Below are 14,735 nucleotides of genomic sequence, written 5' to 3'. Positions count from 1 at the left end.
ATTACCTGCTCCAAAATTCATCACTCTTAATAGCTTAGTCTCTTTATTGTCTTCACAATTAATCTTCTTACTACCAGAAAAGTTAAAACAGTTAACTCTACACACAGCGGGTTGTAAACAGTGGTGTTACAAATTTGAAGCAACACTTCTTAACCCAAACTTCTGGGAGGTTTGATCCAGATCAAAGAGTGGCAGCTTATGTTCCTCCCTAATTATTTAGAAGTACAGCTGGCAGAGTATTTGTAATACTTGATTCCTTGTGGCTTACATAGGAATCATGGTTCTTACCTTGGTCTCGTGGAAAAGGCAAAGTTTCAAAAGAGAATTCAGGTGATTTACTGTAATCAGTGGAAGAGCAGTGCAGCTGGCAGTGATAAGGAATAACTTTCAAACTATCAGATTTTAACATGACAGGGTCCCTCCTAGAAGCTTTTACACCCTCTGTTTAAAAAGAATAAGAAGCCTATAAAACCTAAGCAAATGTTTCTGAGTATGGTCCCTACCTTTGTCAGACAAGGTTAGTGAATCCCCATCCTTTATTTGCCTTTCTTTGTTGTCTCTTCAGAGACACATCACTGCAAGTCATCGAACCCTATGGAACCATCAGAGGTAAAGAGCAGACGAGGGTTTGAAAAGTGCCAGAGCATTAATTAGCTCAGAATTCCTGAATCTCCACTGATACAATGAAAGTTACTCAATCACAGGATGATGTGCAAAGCCTAATAGCGGCTTTACAGTGAAAGCACAGGAGTGGGAGGCAAGAAGTGCAGGTTCTATTCTTACTGCCAGCACCTGTGTGCAACCTTCAACAAACCATCAGTTTTCATTGCTCATTTTCTCTGTATGCAAAGTGGAAATAATTGTGCTCACAGGACTATTCTTAAGCTAACTTCACCTCCATCTGGGATCTCCAGGTTAGAGAAACCACTGAACTGTAAAATATAATTTAAAATATGTATTTTACTGGATGTGCTTAAAATAAGTATTCCCTGTGCCAGCGTAAAGAGGAATTTTGAGTGTGGGATACCAAGTCGAGATAATTTAACTGTTACCTTGAAATGTAAAAATGTTGTTTGCAAAGGATTTTTCAATTCACCAGATGACTGTAAAGCAGCACTTCAAACAGCTTTGCATAGAATATCTATTATTAGTAAACAACTGTGCCTTACAGAATTATTTTGCAACATTTTGCATTAGGTACACTTGAAGAAGGCTTCTGAAAATAGAGCTTCAAACATGTTAAAAGATATTATGTGTGTACATGAAGATACTTTTATGTTTTCTACAAACTTGCATTCCTGTTTTAACAAACAAAAGTAATTTCAGCAGTGACATTCAATATCTGACTCACTTTTATCCTCGGTAAAGGTGACACATTGCAGAACAACAAAGCACGGAGCCAGCCTGGCTTTGGCTATTTCCTGTTTAGTCAGAAATAGCTGCTGAACTTGTGTTTAGCCCCCTCACATCACATCAGCAAACAGCAATCCTCCCTAAACACATCTGTCCAATTGGTCCTGGATGTAAACACTGAAAAGTTCCAGTCCGTGTGACCAGTTCTGAAAAGTTTTATGTATGAAAGAGCAGAACATTTACTGTATTAGGGTTGTTAATAGGACTGGATGACCCCCTTCAGACTTTTCCTCTTAAACAGATGCTCAGATTTGTCTAGTAAAATTGTGTTGCTTAGTCTTCATTCACTATTGTGCATTACAGCTTTTGTGCTCCTCTCAATGTTTTTTCCTAGGGCCTTTCTACCCACACAAATGGCAAACATTTAGTAAATATTTGTTGAAGGCTTCAAATATAAGCTACCTCTATAACTCAGATTGTTAGCTAAAATAAAAAGGCATAGCCTCTATGCAATCATCAGTTTGACTCCAAGTAAACTGGGGCTCAAAGGAGGTCAAAGTCATAAATAAATTCATAGCTTCAGCCTAAGCTTCAGTCATTAACAAGAGCAGAATAACTGGAAAAAACAGTATTATTTGAGTTTCAATTCCTAAAATGAAAGTGTTGCCACATGAACTCATCTGCATCAATGGGTAGAAAAAAATAAGAACAATCCTCATCTGAAACAGCCTCCTCCTTATCTCAGGACTTTTATTAGAGAACTCTTTAGAAGTTTTTCCTCTATTTATGTGGTTTCCCCACTCAAAGGGAGACTGAACCATGCCAGGGATTAAAACAGGAAAGATATGGCAGCCCTATTTTGATGAACTAAAACCACTATGCAGTAGTTTATTACTTTTGCAGGAATGTGATTGTCTGTTACTAGTGCTTGGTACCAAAGGACACAAAACTGCCATCAAAATTGCCAGCAGTAGACAGAGACCCAAATCTACATAAGTCAAGGTAAATATAAAAGTAAGTAAAGGTCAATATACAAGTTAAAAGGCATCATTATTTTTTTTTTCCCTGGTGAAATCATAAAGACAAGTGTCCAAAACTACATTTTCCAAGTGTCATTACATAATGGCTCTCACAACTGCACTTCCACCTCAAATCAAGTGACTTGAGTGTGTTTTATGATTTCTCCTATTTCTTTTCTTTTCAAAGCAAGGGAGAGACGAATCACCATCAGGCCAGACCTGCAGCACTGTCTGCAGGGGCAATAGGTAGGCTATGGTGAACCTCTGTAAGGGCTTTCTGCATTTTTGCAGCTCCAAAGACATTTCCTCTGCCAGCAAAGATTTAAGAAAGCAGCTAAATTTTTGCCTTTGCAGAAGAAGAATGACAAAATGACACAAAAAGAGAGGGTAACAGCAGGATAGCATCAATAACAGCAATGCCTTTACCTTTCACATCAGGAGCAGACAGCAGCACACGTGAGCTCACCATGCAGGGACAGCTACCAGCACTCTGGTGTAAAAATCCTCTAGAATAAGTTGTTATTTTCAGTCTGAGAACAGGACAAACTGCCAGGGCTGCCTATCTTCTGCAAGTTAGGCAGCAAAACCCAGCTCTCTACAGCTCCCCAGAAATCCCTGGCCATAGAGCCTTTCTCTGCCTTCTCTTCTGCAAAACCTCCCTCTATGTAACCCACTCATCTTTTCATGCAGGAAGCCTGTTCAATCTGCCAGCTGGGAATGAGACCATAGCTGATTCCCAGCACCTCTGTCATTTTACAGCCTTGGCCAGCTGTTCTTGCAGGGCTTTAAAGACCAGGAAACTCTGCTATCCTGCTCATCATATAAAAAAAGAGGATATACTTTCATAGTAGGGGAATTACCAGCTCTTGCTGTGCTTGGCCAAGCAGTGTGCTGGGAGAGCACACAACCCAAATCCCTGGTAAGGCATTTCCTTCATACCAAAGCAAGGTGAGAAGAGAGAAGTGGAAACTGTCAGAAATTATCTGAATCAGGCATACAGCATTACCTTTATGCAATGTGACTTTGCCTCAGACTGAAATAGGGCACAGCTGAATTTGTAAATAGCTCAGTATTCACCCCTCTGTCCTTGTGTAAATTAAACCAGGAACCTTTTGAAAGACAATTCTGATGTCATCTGCAATCTTTTCTGGAGGCTCCATGTGGAGCTACCTCGGCAGGTGACTGAGATCTTACCAACTCTCTTACCATGAAACATGTTGGTGATGAAGGTAAATTGTAGCCAGTGGTGAGATATGGTGACATTGAAATAAGGATGTATCTACAGAAAAGACTTTTGTAGGTACTTCTGTAAGGATTCTGCAATACCAGAGCATGATTTGGTGGCGATTTAAAAGTTAAAATAGACGGTGAATCTTTATTTGCTTTCTTATCTTTTAGAAAGCTTTCTTTTGAAGTGGAATACTATATTAGTCATTCTGGCTTCAACTATGACAGAAACTAATCTGGGCATCTGCAGTGCTCACTATTAGCTGCTTTTATGATCTCGTGGACGTTTTTTGAGTTGATCATTAATTACAAAACATTGCAGTATAAATACGTACGTATTTCTTGGAAAATGGATGCAGTCACTATTCCTATTTTTTGTTACTGTCCAGGTGCCAGCCATGTGTAGGTCCTATTTGTACCTACATAGCAGAAGGTACATGTCTCTAGCAGCTTCCCACCCAGAAGAGTGGTTTTGTTGAGAAAATGTTGCCCAAGCTCCCCTGCTGAACATCATTTATTTTATTGTTATTTGATTTTCCCACGTCACTCATGTCCTTGTTTTGCCACCTGCTCTCCCTCATTCAGCACATAATTTATAAAACTCCATAAGAAGGATGGAGACAATCTTCTTGTTACTGTTCTGTACAATATGAAGACAAAGTGATCCTGGGCACAATAGGAATGAAGCCATAGGATGGTATCAGTGATGACATTCCTCATCCTAATTTCAAATTAGATCTAGAAAAAAAAATCCAACTGATTTGGTAACATTGAGATTCCTGGGTAGTTTAAAATGTGCCCATTTGTATTTGCAGTGTAAATAGTCACTGCAAAGAACAAATGGTATCTTGAATTTAGCAAAGGAGGGGGGATCAGAAGGCTGCTGCTCCTGTTTAAGTCATTTGGATTTTTGCCACTGGTACAACAGGGCTGAGATTTCATGCTGGAATCTAAATGTGAATTACCAACTCTATGCCAGAGGGGAAGCCACACATCCTTTTCTGTCTTGGTAGGCTCAATTGCAAAAACAGGTAAAAGCAAGACCATGCAAAAATCACACTGCCTCAACAGTGAGATTTCCTGGGTAAAAAATGACTCTCCATTTGCTACACAACTACTTAGCAGTGATGTGTCATGACTGATTTTGGTGCAGATGCAAAAGAGGGCAGAGAAATGGATCTAATGCATTTTTCAAAAAAACAGGACTTCCAAGCTTCCACTCAGGCACCATGAGGTGCCAGGTTTCTGCTGACCGTGCTTAACAGACATGTTCTCTTTGCATTTGTCTGTGCCACACCATGAACACTTTAAGTAATTCTAAACTTTATCTTGATAGTTATTTGTCTTTTTCTCATTCATACTCTGACTTATGTATGATTTATAATGTTTTTACTGGGAAAGCTTCATAGGCAAGTAAGCTTTCCCTTGTGAGGGTTCGTACATTACCATTTGGAAGCATCTTTTTACTTTTACTATAGTAATATTTCCTACATCGATTTTCAACTTCGTCATTACTGGAAATTGTCTAGGTAATAATTCTAAAGAGCTGCTGGTATTTCATGCAAAAGCCTGACAAACATTCCATTAAAAATTGTACTGGTGATAATTCATCAAAAGGCACATTTTTCTAATCCCTTTCTTTTATTACAGACTTTGCCACCTGAAGTTACACACTTAATTTCTAAATACATGATTGGCCCCAGTTCCTCTTGATTGTATTTTCCCCAGAGAAGATGCTGAGTCAAACAGAGATAAAGCAACTTCTAACATAACTAGTCATTCATTGTGCTCAACCCAAGATAAAGAGGCCTGAGTTGCAACAATCTTTGAAGCTTTCTTTTTATCAGGATCCTGTAAAAAGCTCCCATTGAGACTTCCCAAAAAGGGAAAAGAAATAGCAGTCTTATTGGTACCAATGCAAGATCATCAGACACAGCTTATGTAATGCAAGGAGCAAAAATGAGATGGCAAAAATGAGGAGCATAATTTTCACTTAATTAAAAACCTTTTTTTCAGACATTTTCTACTCAAAGTTACCCTTATTATTATTATTTGTTTTCAGTCACCATTCACATACTAGTCATAAAGTATTCAACTTTTAATCTCTATATATTTTTACCTACCTATTACTTACATAGGTACAACAAATTAGCTACATTTTAATTCAGTTCTTTCATTAGCACATTGAGTTTAAACAGAAAGCATTCAGATTACATGGATTAATTAGATGTTTTATTAAAAAAAACAGGAAAATGAGTTGCCGAGTATAATATAAAACACAGCAGGCTTTGACTTTCTGCCTTGAAGCTGTTTAAAAAAATAATAATAATTAAGAAGGAAATGAAGAGTACACTGTATTCTATGCATAAATCAGAGATATTAAAGGCAAATATTTGCTTTTAGATTATGATGAACTCAGATTTACACAAAAAATGGACCTGAGATGTTAATTTAGCTAAATATGAGCTCTAATCAGTCATTCCTCCTGCATCATCTTCCATGGCTATGCATAATAATAGTAGAGGTGTTCGTACTGTAACACAACCTTTCACTGTAAGCTGGAGCCTGAGGATGTTTTCTCCCCTTATCCTTGAATCCCCTTTGCACAGCCCTAAGCCCCATCACACATTTAGAAGGAACAGTTCAAAAACTAGATGGAGTATAATAAATTAATCTGGACTTAGTGGGTGGATAAAAGGTCCAGCAGGGGTTTGTTACAGACCCTGGGGACAAGAAGAGAGAGAAAAATGGAATATTGCACAATGACATTAGTAAGGCAAACAGAGATAATACTCTGTGTGCACGCCTGTGTGCATGTGTCTGTGTGTCTACAGAGTGCTGGGGGAAGGGTGGCATCAGTATTCTCAGCCTTGAATCATCTTAATGTAATAAAGATTGAATACTGCCAGCCTACTTCCAGGGATGCAAGGAAGGAATGTTTCTACATCTGTCCTTAAATTATCACACAAAACCAAATCACAGACACAAGAACTCCACAGTAAAAAGCAAACAATGTTAGCAAGTCTCCATTCTGAACACTCTAACTCAGGAATTTGAAACCATTGTTCTCTGACCGGACTTACCCAGAGAAGGAAGGTGTGCACAGCCTGCATTAAGTTATTATGGTACAACTTTTTAACAGGATATGCAAGAATGAATTCTCCCCCTTTTGAAAAACAGATAAGCGCAAGTGTGAAATACCAGAAACCACGTTTGTTCTTATATGTACTCTTAAATATAGTACCAGTGCCATTTCAATTTTGAGAGCCAAGGTGGCAGATGCACTGTGTTTAGCCAGCATTCCCACCTTTCCAAGACTAAATGACTGACAGTAAAAGTGCTTGTGTCCTGCCCACAATCTGTGAAAGGGGTTCTCCCTTTCACACAGACTCAGACTTCCTACATGCTATGAACCACCTTGAGGTAGGACATAAAAGTGTATAATTTCATAAAGGAAACATTGCAGAATGCAGAGAAACACACAGCAAAACAGAGTGCAAGGAAAGACAGAGGGGGTTCAAATGGATTGAGAATTGCCTTGTCAGAAGCCTATGAATTGACAGGTTTGGGAAAGTAATTTCTGATCATCCGTTTGAAATTTGTACCTAAAATACAAAAGGTATGAATGAAATGTTCCTGTCTTGAATATACATTCATCAAAACTTGACATACAATATGCACTTTGAAACTGAAATGAAACAAAACTAATGTAATTGTAAAATATGCCTAAATAGCAGCTGCTCCTTGTTCCCTTTTTCCTCATCTACCATATGCAAGGGCTTGCCACAGCTCATGCAACTTGGGTCATTACACATTATATCAAAGAATATAGATGTCAGTGCTTCCCATTTTACTTTTTCAGCAGGATTCTGCATGACATCTTCAGATATACACAAGAAGAGGGAGATATGTATTGGGAGCTTCACCCTCTGCTGCACAAGGGCCAAAGAAAACCTAGGTTAAAGTGCATTCTACTACTGCTTGCAATGACCAGAACCATCCCTCTATCAGCTCTCTGAGAGCTGTTGAGGAAAAGTGGGGACTTGGAGAATCTCCTCTTAGACATCACTCATATTTCCCCCATATCCATTCTTTTCTAGCACAACTCTACTAACATAGTAGACTTTTGTTTTTTTGAAGGGAATTTCCAAAACCTAGAAGCTGCCTCTTAGACTGCATGATTCAGAGCCACAACATACCTGATCCCTGGCACAACTCTCTTTTAGTTGACTGTGATGACTGGATTTCCTCTTGAGCCTAGCTTTAGCTTTGAAACATTTTTTTTTACGTGTTCTCTCAAAAACTGCATCTGCAATGAAGTCTTTGGAGTGCAAGAATTATATGTGGTTACTGGCTTAAAATCTCTGCTGGATTCCCAACGGTCTATTTTTATCTCATGATCTCAGAGCAATTTGTGATGTTGCACAACATCCAACAGTTCTGATGCAAAGAAATGGCAGCAATGCAGTTTTTCAAGTTAAAAATCTGGACATGATGCTGGATTGGTGATATCTGGCTGGCTGAAGATTTATGAAAGAAACAGCTAAAGAAGAGCAAAGGATGTTAACCAGAAAGGTGTGTTAGCAACAGACTGAAATTAACGCTTGGATTTAGAAGAGAGAGCTAAAATTTAAAACAAGCCCAAGGTTATCAAGTCTTTAGCAATATCTCAGATATAATAAAAAATAAGAAGATATGTAATTAACTGGACAGTGAGGAACAGCTCCAGAACTTGCAGAGAGAGTTCATTTTGAAGTCATAGCAACTTTTTTCATGTTGGGGCTGCATCTGACTGTTGCCAGAAGGTACTCAATGCTGAGTATCTCTATTCCTGCATAACTCCTATTCACAAAACAGAAAAAGAACACAAATAATGTTCTTCTTTTCATTTGTTTGTACGTATGTTTTAGATAAAGCTGTTCTGATGGCTTAAGACTCTTTGTTCAGATTGCACAAGCTATTTGGTGCCAGAGTTATTTAAATCCTGGGAAGAAGTACTACAATAGATAGAAATGATGTATGAATAGTACATAAATGATGATAATGGAAGGGCTGATTTAATAAATGGAAACTTTAAGCTGAAAGCATGAATGAGAAGGCACTGGATCTACAGCTCTACTGATGCAGAACGTGGGGTCATGAAGAACCGAGGAGAAATGCTGCACATTGCCCTGCCAGGATTTATCCCATGCTCTGAAAACTTGGACACGTTGTTGGGTAAGCTACTGGAGCTGCCACCTTGCAGATGATACCTAAAGCTGACAACCTAATCATCTGTGGCACATTTTGTAAAGGACAAGGAATTAGCTATAGTGAAGTGGCCTCACTTCAGCCTGCATAATTACATCCTGCACACCTATGATTCCTTTGCTGTTTCTTAGAGGGGGAAAAAAAAAAAGAACATATTCTTCCCTTGCTGTAAGCCTTTTGCCTAGAAAATCTCAGATATAGCTGCAGTCATCTCGTGCTTAAGTCTGATATCAAACTGTTAAATTTGCAATGTACTTTGAGATCATTTACTCTAAACCTTAAGATTATTACTGCAGACATCTCCAAGGACTACATAATCCACGCTGTATGTTCCAATAATGAGGCATGAAAGAGTAAACTGAGAATTTGGTTTCCGATTCCTCCCCCTTCTTTGCCCTGCCCATTTCTGTGCTTTGAAAACAGAAGCCATAATGCTGTCGGAACATTTTTTTTTAGTGGTTTAATAAACATGACATGCTTGCACTTGCTTTGCATTTTAATAGCAATGCAGTGGCAATAAGACACTTCCACAAACACAATGCATGCAATTACATAGGGTTTTAAGTGCTAACTTTGTGTCAGGCATATATATACACGTTTTAAAACTCTTTTGTTCGAAGCCTAAAAATCCTCAGTTTTCTCTCTCCCCTGTTATGGCCACCTGACTGCCTTTCAGGTGGAGTTCGATGGGCACACACCACTTGGAGTAATTAGGAGCTGTATCTTTGTGGCTGTATCACTGCCACATCACCACTCCAGTGGAAACTTTTTAATGGCACCTGAGGAGTACCTATGGAAGTGGCCATGTTGCTGATCTGACAGCTTTTAATTTTTCCTTTTTCTTCCTTGAAGACAGTTCCAATATGAGGGATGGTGGTAGTGACCACTGATAGCTTCAGTTCTAAGAGCAAGAATGGCCAAGTGTTGCTAACACATGAAGTTTCGTTCAGGATTTTGAAGTCCCAAAGTACTGCAGTGGTCTGTCTAGGGTTTTGGTTTGACCCATTTTAAATACCTTGTGCCTATTACAGGAGTAGACCTTCATTAACCTGCCCTGAAGTTCTTAAAAATTAAATTAAATCTCACTAGAAAAGATTCAAGTAGTAAGAGTGGTAGTTTTAGTTCTAAGGGATATAACTTGTTCTGTGTTAGTGCTTCTGATTTTGGGCCATCACCCCTCTCTCTCTCTTGCCAGGCTCAGGGTGACATTTCACTCATTTTTATTCAAAGGTAAATTGCATGACCAGGAATGAAATTAATTCCAGGGTCTGACTCAAAGTACATTGTAATAAACAAAAGGGCTGATATTATCTTTAGTGGAGTACCTACAACGTTTAGTAGAGCACTAAAGTTAACACAAGCCATAATATGCACATAGTTTTAAAGAAAACACTTTACTATTCTTTACCATAACAACAATGTTGAATTTGTCTATGTTTATGCTAAACAGCATAACTTCCTTTTATGTTTCAGATATTAATATTCATACATTTACAGTATAACACTGTACTCTGCTTTTGCATTAGGTTCAGCTAGATTGTTACCCTGAGAAACACTATTAAAGATTTTTTACTTACAAACTCAAGAGACTCCAATCAGAATTTTTCTGCTACACACATTCACTGGTGTAGGGATTATAGGCTTGAGCAACTTACATTGTATAATAAACTGCCAAATGAGATGAGGTAAAACAGTAACTCCACAGAAGGATCTAATTCAGAGTACTTACTGTGTGCTAGTATTAGTCAGTGATTAGGTTATTAAATCCTCTCTAATTATTATCTGAAGCTTTTCATAAATAGCTTTTTGCAAAATGGATCTTATCTAAAAATTTAATTTATTGGATGTTTACAGGCTTAAAAAAGTGATTTTATGATATAAACCCAGAATTACTTCCTTTTTAAATAAACCCAACTGGTGCTGTAATTGAGATGAGCACGCTATTTTTTTCATGCAATAATCTGATATGGGACTTTCCTTTCTCAAGAGACTTGCTTGATCTGCTCTTTATAGACATTCAGTCTCTGTAAATATGCTTTTGGTTTCTTTATCAGTAATAGTATTAGACCTGAATGCTTTAGTATACAGTATAATGGGATATTAAAGGGCTTTCTGTATATGTTTTAGACAAGCCAGTCTAATAGAAAGAAATGAACACATGAAGGATATTCTTTACAAGTAGACAGTACCATTTATAAGGATTTTCTTCTACCATTTAGTCATTACATTTTGAGAGAAAATCACATTGCTTTCTTTGCCTTTTTTTTCTCTGTCATTGTTTGCCTTTTCTTCCTGCTTGTACTTTGCTACCAAACCATCTGACTATCTGTGTTGCCATGGGAAGGACTGTAATGCCATAAATTCAGAGGAGAGAAGTTCCTGTGTTCATTTTTTTTTTCCATTTTATTCTTACACAATCACTAGCACAGATTAGCTGCTTTCATAAGGGTGTACTGGCACTAGAGCAGGATTGTAAAATATTCCATTTTGGAAAAGATACAGCAAAAACATTCTACATGTTTCACAGAATGGCACCAACCTACACAAGCAAAAGTCAATGCTTCCTAACTTGTAGATAACTGACTGTTCCAGAACTAAGCCAAATTATGGGCACTTATCCATCTAGTCTTACAGCATGTGAATTCCAGAAATGCAAAAAAATGGAAGGAAAAACATGTTAAATCACAAAAAAACCATGCTGGATGCCTTAGGGGATTTGCCATACAATTCAGGGATTTTAATTTTCAAACTACTGGCTAAACCACCACAGGCAAGTAGTGATTGAAATTTGCCACCTTCTAAAATCTGTAAAGAGTGGCCCATCTAGAAGGACCTGTGGCTTCAGCTCAGTTGGCAGTGCCAGCTCTTCCCATTACAGAAAGGAGCTTCCTTGACTGGCACCAGTGCAGGTGCTCGCTTAGTGGGATCCATGGAAAGGCAAAGGCCAAAACATCTACCAAGAACAGGTCCTCCAAGTACCACAGTGCAAATAACAGACCCAGGTTTATTCTACAGACAACTCATTCGGCCACAAACGAAATGTCTTTGGACAGCAGCCCCCAAAGGTCACATCTACCACAGTGAGAACGAATGTACCGCTTGGGGACAGCAGAGGCAGAATCACACACTGCAAATGCAATCAAACTTCCTCATGAAAACCCAGAAGTGCCTTTACACATCAGAGCAGGGTCCCCTATGTGCTGCTCACTGCAAGTGCTGGTCAGCATCATCCACATTACCTGCAGTTACCATTCAGAATCAAGACTGGGGGCTCAGCCTCAGTTCCTCAGGATACAGTTCCAAAGCTCCAAACAGGCAAAATGAAGACCCTAGGTGGTAATTTGTAGTGAACATAACCTAGTCCTACCTCTGCCATTGTATTAATCATCCATTGCTGACATGGAAACAACTTATTTTGACAAATAAACAACAGAAATGTGATTCAGAAGACACAGGAAGCAGATGTGCAAAGCTCAGGAAGCCAAGTGTAAAGACTCACCGTCCTGTCTGCAACCACACACTAATCTCATGTTTGGCTGATGGCTGTGGCTGAGCTGCTCTGTTCAATATTTTGTATGTTGATTGGCTTGTTATTCACTTCTGCCTCTGCTGGAAGCCAGACTAACCTGTGGGGGAAGTGTGGAAAACAATTACAGTATATTGAAATGGCCATACAAGTACAGCACACTGCAACACTTTACATAATTTATTAGGTGTTACTACAAGCACTGGCACTCACACGACAAAGGTTTTAACGAGACCGACAAATAGGACAACATCTGCATTCCTGTGAGAACATCTGAGATGAAAATTTAACATTAAACCAAAACTGCACTCACTACAGTGCAAACACTGCAATCAAGTGGTCTGCCTTGACTTGCAATGCATTATGTTAACACAGTATGGTTGCCAGAGTAAAATACAAATGTTCATTACAGCAGCAATTAATTGCTTGCTATTTTTGAAAATTAACAGTTAATATACTTTTCCAAATCAATCCAATCCAGTGTTACTCTGAATTTTCATGCATCATTTCTTTATTTTCGTCCCTATTGTGCACACAAGGTCAATTAACTGGTAAATATAATTATTTTACTAACATAGCAAGTGGCAGCTTATTATAAATAACAACTTATTTGCATATTTCCTTGTTTCTGAAGAGAACAGCAATGTTACGGGTCTGAAAATCTTTGCAACTCTAATACAGTGAGATATTGTTTTTAAGTAAATCTTCTATTTAAGTAAGTAAGCTAGTAAATATGCCATTTCTTAGATTAAAATCAGCAAGTAGAAGCTGGGTTGCAGATTTCAGAACTTGCCTCATTTGCATCTTGAAAATGGAATGGAACTGAAACCTTTCAAGCTTTATTGTTCAACTCCACAATTCTGTTGCTCTTTGTAAATGAAACGGAAAAGAGATGTATGTGAATATATCACACACTTCAGCCTACATGAGCTTTTCAAATTTTAAATGAATATCATTGTTTGTAGTCACCTTCACAGTATTCCTGAAGTTGAAGCTGTGAGCTGAATTCTGACTGAATTTTGTGAAAGATTTGGGAAAACATGACTCACAAGATTTTAATACTGGCAGACAAAGACCCCTTTCTGACTCTATTTTTGATTTCCAGGGTCTCTTTAAATAAAGAAGATATTCAAGACCGAGGGACAACAGAGAACAGCTGCAAGGATGATTTCTTCTAAAAGGAGAAATCAAAGGACAGCACTCCTCATGTGCACTATATATGGCAATCTCTTTGTCTGAATATCGAAGAACTGGTTGGTACTCGCATGCTGTGCCGAAACTGCGTGGCTGTAGAGGTTTTCCTAGACATATTTCTTGATGACAACTGCATGCTGTTGGATTTGTTTCAGTGGCTGTGAATCTGTGAGCCATGCATATTGCGTTCCATTTGCCACTTCGCAAGAAAAAAATATTTAGTGAGCTTATGGCAAGCAGAACACCTCATTTGTGCTGATTGGGGTAGATGGGGTGATTTGTAGATTCACACACGCTGAGCTTCGGGCACTCCGAGAAAAACTCCATTGGGCGAACTCGAGATTTATGCCCCAGCCCCAGTACAATTCATGTGTTGGGGTGCTCCTACTGAGACCTACCAATGGGAGCTGACAGCTGCGTACAGTGCACTGGAAACATTTTAAAGCTTGCTGTAAAGAAAATAGAGCAGTCTACGCCTAGCAGGGAGGAAAATCGATGAGTCGGCACTTGGCAGTGGTGACCAGCAGGAGGATGCTTCTGATGAATGCTGAGTCATTGATTTCCCTCCCTGATCAGCAGCAGCTGCTCCATTCACACTGCAGAAAGCCTTCTCGCCACGACCACATGTGTCAGCAGGCTTTATTGTCATTAAAGCAAGAGGTATTAGCTGACAAGACATCCAATTTATGTATTTTTGGTTTCAATAGCTCTAGCTCACAATTTCAAAGTTGCTTCTCAGCTAGGGCACCTAAAAGGACATACGTATCCAGGCAGGAGATCCAATAGCACAAGCAGCTTCACAGGTACAAACAGTATTTGCATGACAGATGTGTGAATGTCACCCCACCCTTCGGTTTCTTTTCTCACCAGGAGGCACATATTTCATAAACTCAGAGCACAGTCGAGCAAAGAAGTTAAGACATCATCTGAGAAGGTAGGCTTCAAGTCAGCACAACGCTTATGTAGGAGAGCTCACATGTTTAAATTTAAACATACGTGTAAATATTCAGATGAACTGGGCTCTGCTCATGTGCCCTGCCTCCAGTGTGTGTGATGCACCATGGTATGGCTGAAGACCAAAGCATAATTGTAGTCTGTAATTTTATGACAATAAAAAAGCAACAGGTAAAACAGGTGAGACTACACCGAATGACTACAATAAAAGT

General features: G+C 38.8%; 1 long non-coding RNA gene across 1 annotated transcript in view; it reads right to left on the bottom strand.

The window, feature by feature from the left end:
- The window catches only part of LOC113985626, a 127,943-nt gene that overhangs the window by 35,153 nt on the left and 78,055 nt on the right, over positions 1 to 14,735 (bottom strand). The window contains exon 2 of the long non-coding RNA XR_003539894.2: positions 12,349 to 12,475. This is a non-coding gene — a long non-coding RNA (uncharacterized LOC113985626). The remainder of the gene's footprint in view (positions 1 to 12,348; positions 12,476 to 14,735) is intronic.

Source organism: Pipra filicauda, unplaced genomic scaffold (assembly GCF_003945595.2).
Source record: "Pipra filicauda isolate LSUMZ 115617 unplaced genomic scaffold, ASM394559v2 scaffold239_size1682155_pilon, whole genome shotgun sequence".
In the NCBI taxonomy this organism is placed as follows: Eukaryota; Metazoa; Chordata; class Aves; order Passeriformes; family Pipridae; genus Pipra; species Pipra filicauda.
The sequence above is the reverse complement of the archived record's forward strand: the minus strand, read 5'-3'. Positions and strand labels throughout refer to the sequence as shown.